This window comes from Lissotriton helveticus, chromosome 2_1 (assembly GCF_964261635.1).
Source record: "Lissotriton helveticus chromosome 2_1, aLisHel1.1, whole genome shotgun sequence".
In the NCBI taxonomy this organism is placed as follows: domain Eukaryota; kingdom Metazoa; phylum Chordata; class Amphibia; order Caudata; family Salamandridae; genus Lissotriton; species Lissotriton helveticus.
In genome coordinates this window covers 1,173,830,698-1,173,839,575 of record NC_136059.1, presented here as the reverse complement: position 1 = coordinate 1,173,839,575, position 8,878 = coordinate 1,173,830,698, and the positions used below count along the sequence as shown (strand labels likewise).

The window sequence follows — 8,878 nt, the reverse complement described above, 5'->3', positions numbered from 1 at the left end:
TGTCACTTACACTACATTCCTCATTATGGTATAATCCTCTGCTCAAATTAACTTGCAATCAAACATTTGCAAATTCCTGGATTAAAGCTGGTATTTTCCATTTAACCTTTTGCATGCATCGGATGGCCACTGGCCGTCCGACGTCACGGTGGACGTGTGCGTCGGACAGCCGGGGGCCGTCCGGACCGCGCAAACGTGGAATTTGCCTGCACCGAGGGGTCATTCCAGCCGCATCTAAGGGGGTTAAAAGATATTTATCATAACAATGCATTCGTGACCTTTGATGAATTGCAACAACTATGTAAGTTAAAGTCTTCAGATAGCTGTAAATATGAACTTTTGTGTAATTCAATCCTTGACTCCTATCCTAATAATTTTTCTCACTTCACACCTCTGACTTGGCATTGTATATTCAAACTATAGCTTTCTCCTCTCACGCTGTGTCACTCTTTTATAAAAGAAATTGAATGGTTGTGCTGTGGAAAATATTAGCTTTCTAACCACTTTTTGGAATAATGAGTCAGAGCTATCATTTTCCCTGGATATTTGGAGGAAAATCTGGCTGAGTAATATCTCAGGATGGTTTCCTGTTTCACTATATCAAACTAATTCATTTATAGTATTCAATTGCCTGTGGACTCCTTTCAGGTTATTTAAGGCAAAACTGTTGAATTCGTCGGACTGTTGGAATTGTTCTCTGCATGTTGGATCGTTGAGAAACATGCTTTATGACTGTCCTGTTATTGGTCAGTTTTGGAAGGATGCTTGGAATGTCATGACCAAAATATTGAATATCACAGATAATTTTTCTTATGCTATATTAATTTGTAAGTCAGTCTCACCTACAACAAAATTGTCTGATCTTCATGGCAAACTTCTAGATGTTTTAATTTCCACACCATTGAAATCCATTACTGCCAATTGAAAAAAATGCTTCATTGATCTCAATGTATACATCGTGGACATGGATAATTTTTACTAGAAGAGGAGCCAATTTGTCACTTACAGGTGTTACCCATAATGCTTCTAATTATCATTTATTCTGGAAACCAATTGATGATTATATAGCTTTACAGTAATAGCTTATCTTATTACTGTTGATTAAGTATTGCATAAAAGGATATATTTGTTCAATTTAAGTAGCTCTATCTAAGATTTATCATGATGATGACAAAATGTTCAACTGTCTTTCATTTTTGTTTCTTTTTCTTTTTCTATATATTCCAATTGTATGTTTTTGGCACTTAAGTGTCTCTTACCTATTAATAACTTGACGTATAAATATTAGATACATGATTTGGTATTGAGATGTGAATTACTTGTACCACTTTTTGGTGCACTTATCTGTATGGTCTTTTCTATCCTTTATCAAGAATCAATCAAATATTTTGAACACAGTCATAAAGACAGGAGAAAGGCAGCTAAAGAGAGATTGATAACAAAGAAAACAGACAGTCAGAGATAGGGCAAAAAATAGTGAGAAGTAATGTGTCGGTATTTGCCTTGAGTTTCCTTTTTTTGAGTAGCTTTACATCAGTGTGTACAGGTCGCACAGGCATGAGGCTCCGTGTTTGGGTGCACAAGGCACTTTTCATTCATGGTCACATTCTAGCAGAAAATAGCAAGTCATTTCAGAATATTTATTCTTCACTGCAAACAAGATGACGAGCGGATAGCTGAGATGTAGCATTACTGTTCTTGTGATGTCATTCTTGTTTAAAGCAGGAAATCAGAGGATTATTGACCAAGGTTCAGAATTGTGAAGTAACGATGTCTTGCCTTGGACATATCTTTGGATCTTTTCATTTCTGCAAGGCAAAAATAAAACCAAGAAAATTGGAAGTAGGCACATGGTGCATTTGTTTTCAAGCTGTAAAAATAATGTATACACAGTCAAATAACCCTACGCAACCAATAAGTGGAAATTACCGAGGTGTAAGGAAAGGACATATACATTAAAAAAGAAGTCTGTGCCATGCTAACAGTAAAAAGTGCTACACAAATGCTGATAACATAACACATAATATTGGACAATAGTAAAGGAAAGGCTACCTCTGCACTTGCGAGTACTGTTAACATATGGATTGCCTTTTAAAGGTCTGTGTGGGGAGTCAGTTGCAGTCACGGCTGGCATCTATGGGGAGTTATGGGATGGGCAAATGGGTGGTGGGTAAAAATAAAAAACCCTTACCTTAAACACGGCTTCCACCTCACTGCACGTCCTCCTCCTGCTTCTGTAGTCCGACGCAGGCCCCAGCCAACTGCCTTAACCAATTCTGGTGCTGCTCTCACCAGCACGAGAGAAGCTCCAGGATTGGAGGGAACAGCCTCTATTGCTTCTCCTGAGGACACTAGAGCCCAACACTTGCTCTAATCCTGCTGTCTTTAGACAGCTGGGTTAGAGCTTTCAAAGTGTGCATGTCTGGCTTGCTGTCACCAGACAGCCGGCCAAAGAGACATGCGCCCTTTGATAAATGCTCAGCAGCCCACCCTCCTCCCTGCTGCCATCACTCTGCAAACCCCACCCATCCTGACCCTCAGTTTGGGAATGGGGGATGAAAAATAAAATGGTAATAAACTAACTTTATAACCATTTAATTTTTATCTCTGGGTCTTTTGGGGGAAATTTAGATGGCGGGGTGAAGCTCTCATGGAGGACCCACCCTTGGTCAGTTGTATTTCTGCCTGTGGATATCTGCTTTTAACTGCTAAGAATAGGACAATTGATCGATACCTAGGGGGCAGAACAGCCTCAGTTTTCATGTGAGCTGTGGTGGAGCTCTCTAGAAGCTAAATAAACTAATGCCTACAAGGTAAAAGCAGGTTTCTGTGAGGACTACTTGGCTTTCACTTTGTAGCTGTGGATTAAGTAACAGACATCATAGAAAATGTGGTTAAAGCCTTTGAGCACCACCAAAGCAAGATTATATTCAAGAAAAAAATGAATACCATTTTCAAACCACTTTAGTAAAAGAAGAAAACAAGGTCAAAAAAACAAAAAAGTGTTTGGGTATTAAGGAATTATGAATTTGTAAAAGAAAAAGCAAAAGGCATCTACAGAATAAAATTGGAATCTCAAATCATAGCGCCAATCTACATGGCACTGGTAACAAGGAGGACCTTTTTCAGGCCTACCCTGGTCAAGAGTAAATTGAGTAAAGCCTATGCATTTGTCCCAGTCAATAGATTTTCTAACTAAAGTAGAGGATAATTTGGAGTCTAGAAAATGTGGGAAATATGTCAAAAATAGATGGATGTCCCATCCACTCTCTTTAAAGTTTCTAAATATGGCAGACGGGACATCTTTCTACATTTGGCAGACAAACTCTAAATCGACCCTTAAATCAGAAGGAACAACTGTTGACAGTGGCACGCTCATGCTCCCTTAGCAGTTACAGTGTGTTCATTTGTCCCATTCAGAGCATTTGACTGCTTATTTTAAAACTTTGACAGGATTTCATATTTGATGTATCTGACCTGTGGAGCCTATCACAGCCACAGTTCCATGCCTTGTCAACAAGAGGTTTATGACTTGCGAAAAAAAAGAGTAAGAGTTTTCTTTGGAAATTGGTGGATGCAGTGCATAACCAAAACATTATTGGATGTTCAATCCTCATATTAAAAACACCCTAAGTCACAAATCTAGTATATTTTTCAGACAGTGAAAAGCTACAACGGCCCAACCTATGGCTGAGATAGGCACCAGATCGTCTGAGTGGGATGAACCTATAAATTATAGCCACCAAAGGATCTTTATTGCTGTGGTCATTTTACAGACTTTTCTTTTTTTCATGTATTTTATAGAAGTAATCATGTAGTGATTGATGATGCCCTATATGCATCACTATTTCTTTCCCAAGCTCGAACATCACTAGTTTTGAGCACTTCCTTTGCTTTATGATCAAAACTATCCAAGTATGCATGATTCCAAAATAGTGGAAGGAGGTCTCCAGCCTTCTCAGCTCTCGTGGTCTCTAAACCCAAATGAGGCTGGTACATTCTTATAACATGCTTCTATCTCCACTTAAAAGATAATCCCTCTTCAGCTTGTCACGCTGCCTACTCCCCCTCCTGCGCCCCTACCGAGGTGATAGGATCCAATGCAGCTGGTGGAAGACTTACATCAATAGTCTTTTCCTAATCAGGTTCACTGTTGGAATTGGACTAAAGAGTTAGGAGTACTGAACGTGCAGTGAGAACCTGGTTGGCTGTTTCACCTTGACCAGAGGTCAACATGTACCAAATGTTCATTAAAAATTGGTAAGCGTAAAATAATAGGGACTTTCATACAGTTTATAAAGAAACCCATTACACAGTTTTCCTTAGAGAAAGCCTGTGATAAATTGGCATCTTCCTAAAACTCATCCTTTTCCAGTACCTTATCCCACCTCACAGCAACAACTTTGTCCCCTGATGAGAAGCACTGCAAGAATCTGGTAAATGCAAGCACCTGTAAAAGGTCTTGCCCGGGCTAAAGGAGGTGTTGACCTTAGATACATCTGTCCAGAAAAGCCCAAGGCACTGCATCAAAGAAGATGCCTGAGACCCAAATTAAGGAGGTTGATGAGGATATGGTCAAAAATGCTGACAATGAATCATCCTCCTCCTTTGTCCAGTGATATTGATGATGACTTTAACCTAGGTGCTTTTCCTCAAGATACCCTTGATGATCCCACTGCTACACTGGCCCACAAAGCCCTTACCATCTCTATATCCTCCATTCTGAATTTGCTAGGGGAGCCTATGTTTGATGCTCTGAGAAACTCATTGACTCCAAATATTGCTCCCCCTCTCCACACGGAACAGACATTGTCCACCACTGGCTCTCTGCACCACTGGAGAAATCGACTTGGTGCCCCCTCCACCTTTAAAAAGGTGCACCCTGTGAAAACAATGAAAATGGCCCCTAGGACCATGAATGTGCTCCCCGCAGGGCAGTTGCGAACTCGGGCTGCCCTGGGGGCAAGGCATTTTTCTGAAAAACAGAGAGGCTGCTTTACAGCCACTCCATGTTTTCACAGTGGAGGCAGCAACCCGCCTGCACTTTTAAAGAGAATTAGAGATCCCCTTGCAGGAGGGTGCAGTGAGTGACTGCACCCACCTACAAGGGGATGTCTGCTTTCCCCCTGCCAGAGGTCTGCACTCAGTGGGTGCACTGACAGTGTGCTACCTTCTAGGTGACACACTGTCAGTGCGCCTTCTGAAAGCGTCTTTGCCTCTGTGCCTGCGTCTTTAATAGGGTGCGGGCGCATGGGCAAAGTGATTCCCTCATTTGCATGGAGCACTCCCCTATGCAAATGAGGGAGCACCCCCTCAAGATAGCACTGGTGCTTTATGTGCGCCAGCACTATCGCTATTACAGAAGGGGCAGCACAACTGTCTGCGGCCCCTTCTATAATACCAAAGTGCCCCGGGGTCGCTCAAATGCCCGTTGCACCCCAGGGGCACTTGATGTGATACGGCCTATGATATTTTGTAATTTCAAAATTGGTGACTGCCATCACCTATGTTGACTGAGAAGAAATTGGTAAGGTTTTATGCATGAGGAGTAGAAGTATGCATCATTCAAATGTGCAAAGAGAAACCTAAAAAAGACAAGCTTTCAGAAAATATTAGTTTAATTGTACAAATCCTGCATACGTTATAATGTTACAACTAGGCTTACTATCTGTGTCCCCAAATTGTAGCATTAAAACAGCCACATATTTTGAAACTTTGGAAGATAGTATGCACTCTTGTTCATTTGAGTTTAAACGTTATTTTAGGACTGCTGGTCGAACAAAACATTTAATATTTGAATTGATGTATGGTAAAAAAAGGTTGTTGGCACTGCATGTTTGTAATTGGGTCTTTCACTCACGTGAATAAATAACCTCCATGCTTTCTAATCTCTATACCACTTTACGCTTTGACACTTTACACAATTTCACTCTATGCCACTTCTCTCCATCCTACCCACTCCACTCTACATCACTCCACTTTATGCCAATCCACTCTACACCACTCCACTCAATGATATTCCAATCAACGCCACTCCCCTCTATGGCACTCTACTCTACATTACTCTACTCTATGCCACTCCACTCTCTGCCACCCCACTCCACTCTACTTTTATTCCACTCTACGCCGCTCCACGCTATGCTACTCCACTTTATGCCACTCCACTCTACCCCACACTACTGTACACCATGCCACTGTACACTATGCAACTCTATTCCACTCCCCTCCATTCTACCTCATTCCACTCTACTGTATTCTGCTCTACACCACTCCACTTTACGCCACTCCACTATATGCCACGCCACTCTACGACATTCCACTGTATGCCACTCCACACCACTCTACTGAACATCAGTACACTGTACGCCACTGCACATTTCACCATTCCACTCTATGCTATTCTATTGTATGATATGCTACTCTATATCACTATACACCTCTCCACTCTATGCCAGTCCAATCTATGTCACTCCACTCTGTGTCACTGCCCATTTCACCAGTCCACTCTATGCTATTCTATTGTATGATATGCTACTCTATATCACTATACACCACTCCACACTATGCCATCAAACTCTATGCCAGTCCAATCTATGTCACTCCTCCTTGTGCCACTCCACTCTACGCCAGTACACTGTACGCTATTCAAACCTACACCACTCCACACCACTCTACCCTACACCACTGCACTCTATACCACTCCACTGCATGTCACTCTACTCTACACTATTCCACTCAACTCTATGCCACTGTAGGCCACTACATTCTATGCTATTGCACTCTACACCCGTGCACTCTACACCACTCAACTCTATGCCACTCCTCTCTACACCACTCCATTCTATGCTATTCCACTCTATGCTTCTCTACTGTACACCACTCTCCTCACCGTTACTGCACTCTATGCCACTCCATTCTACATTGCTGCCAATCTATGGCACTCCACTTTGCACTATTTGACTCTATTAAGCTCCACTCTATATCAATCTACTTTATGCCACTCCTCTCTACGCTACTCCACTCTAGACTATTCCACTCTGTGTCACTCCACTCTGCCACTCCACTCTACACTATTGTACACTGTCACTCGACTTTATGCCATTCTACTGTACGCCACTCAAACATATGCTACTCCACTCCACCTAACTCCACTCTATGACACTCAAATCTACGTCACTGTACTTCACTCCACTTCACAGTATTCCACTCTATGCCTCTCCACTCTATGCCACCCACGGTAAGCCACTCACTGTTTGCTGGTCCACTCTATGCCACTCAACTCTACACTATTTCACTAAATGCTACTTGACAGTATGACACTGTATGCTACTCATTCTATGCTATTTTACTCTGTCACTCCACTTTACACACCCTACTGTACATCACTCCCCTCTAAGCAACTGCACATTACTAAACTCTACTGCACTCTACGCTATTTCCTTTTATGCCACTTGACTCTATGCCACTCTACACCATGCCAGTCCATGCTATTCAACTCTATGCCAAATTACTCTTGGCCACTCCAAGCCCCTCTACTCTAAGCTATTTAATTATATGCCACACAATATAAGCCAGTTAAATCTATGCTGTTCTACTCTATGCCAATCCAATCTATGCCTCACCATCTATGCACTCAACTATATTCCACTTCACTCTATGCCACTCCACTCTACGCTATTGTACTCTGTGCATTCCACTTTATGCCACTTTACTGTATGCCATGCCACTCTATGCCACTCCACTTTACTCAACTCCGCTTTATGCTACTCTACAACCTGCATGGCTCTCCACTGCATGGTTTTCCACTCTACACCACTCTGCTCTATGACATTCAACTCTACACCACTCCATTCTACACCACTCTACTGTACGCCACTCAACTTTGTGCCAATCCACTGAAGCCCACTATACTCTAAACTATTCCACTGTAGGCCACTCCACTCTATGCTCTTCCACTCTACACCACTTCACTTTGTGCCACTCCACTCTACGCTATTCCACTCTACACCACTTGACTTCACACCACTCTATGCAAATAACTCTATGCTATTCTACTTTATATCACTCCACTTTAAGCCACACTACTGCATGCTATATCACTCTACACAACTCCACTTGTTGCCACTGGACTCTACACTATGCCATGACACGCCACTCGACTTTACACAACTCTATGCCACTACACTCAATATTTCACTCTATACCACCCCACTGTACGCCACTCCACTCTATGCCATTCCACTCTACGCCACTCCACCCCATGTCACTCCACTCTTTTCCACTCCATTCTGCGCCATTCAATTTTATGCAATTCCACTCTACACCACTCAATGTTATGCCACACCACTCTATGCTATTCCACTCTATGTCTCTCTGCTTTACACCTCTCCACTGTACACCTCTCCACTGTAAGCCACTCCACTCCACTCTATGCCACCTCCATCTATGCTCTTTCACTCTATGCCATTCCACTGTATGCCACTCCACTCTACTCCACCCTACGACACACCATTGTACAACACTACACTGTACAACACTGTCCTTCACTGTACCCTACAACACTCCACTTAACATTACTCCACTCAACGTCAACAATACTCTTCACTATATGTTATTCTACTCTACACCACTACGCCATTTCACTCTACATGACTCAACTCTATGCCACTTCACTCTACGCCACACCACTCTATGCCAATACACTCTATACTATTCCACTCTACTCTACCTCACTCCACTATAGTCTACCCTATTCCACTTTACTCTATGCCACTCCACTCTATGCCACTCCACTCCACGCCACTGCACTCAACCCCACTGCACTTACACTGTGTGCCACTCTACTCTATGCCACTGGACTCAATGCCACTCAACTCTA

The 8,878-nt window shown here is 42.5% G+C and overlaps 1 protein-coding gene across 1 annotated transcript in view; it reads right to left on the bottom strand.

The window, feature by feature from the left end:
• Positions 1-1,626: 1,626 nt before the first annotated feature.
• LOC144818524 (serum albumin-like) overlaps positions 1,627-8,878 on the bottom strand; it is a 236,275-nt gene continuing 229,023 nt past the window's right edge. Inside the window, exon 15 of the mRNA XM_078676034.1 lies at positions 1,627-1,808. The gene's annotated coding sequence lies outside the window, so the exon portion shown is untranslated. The remainder of the gene's footprint in view (positions 1,809-8,878) is intronic.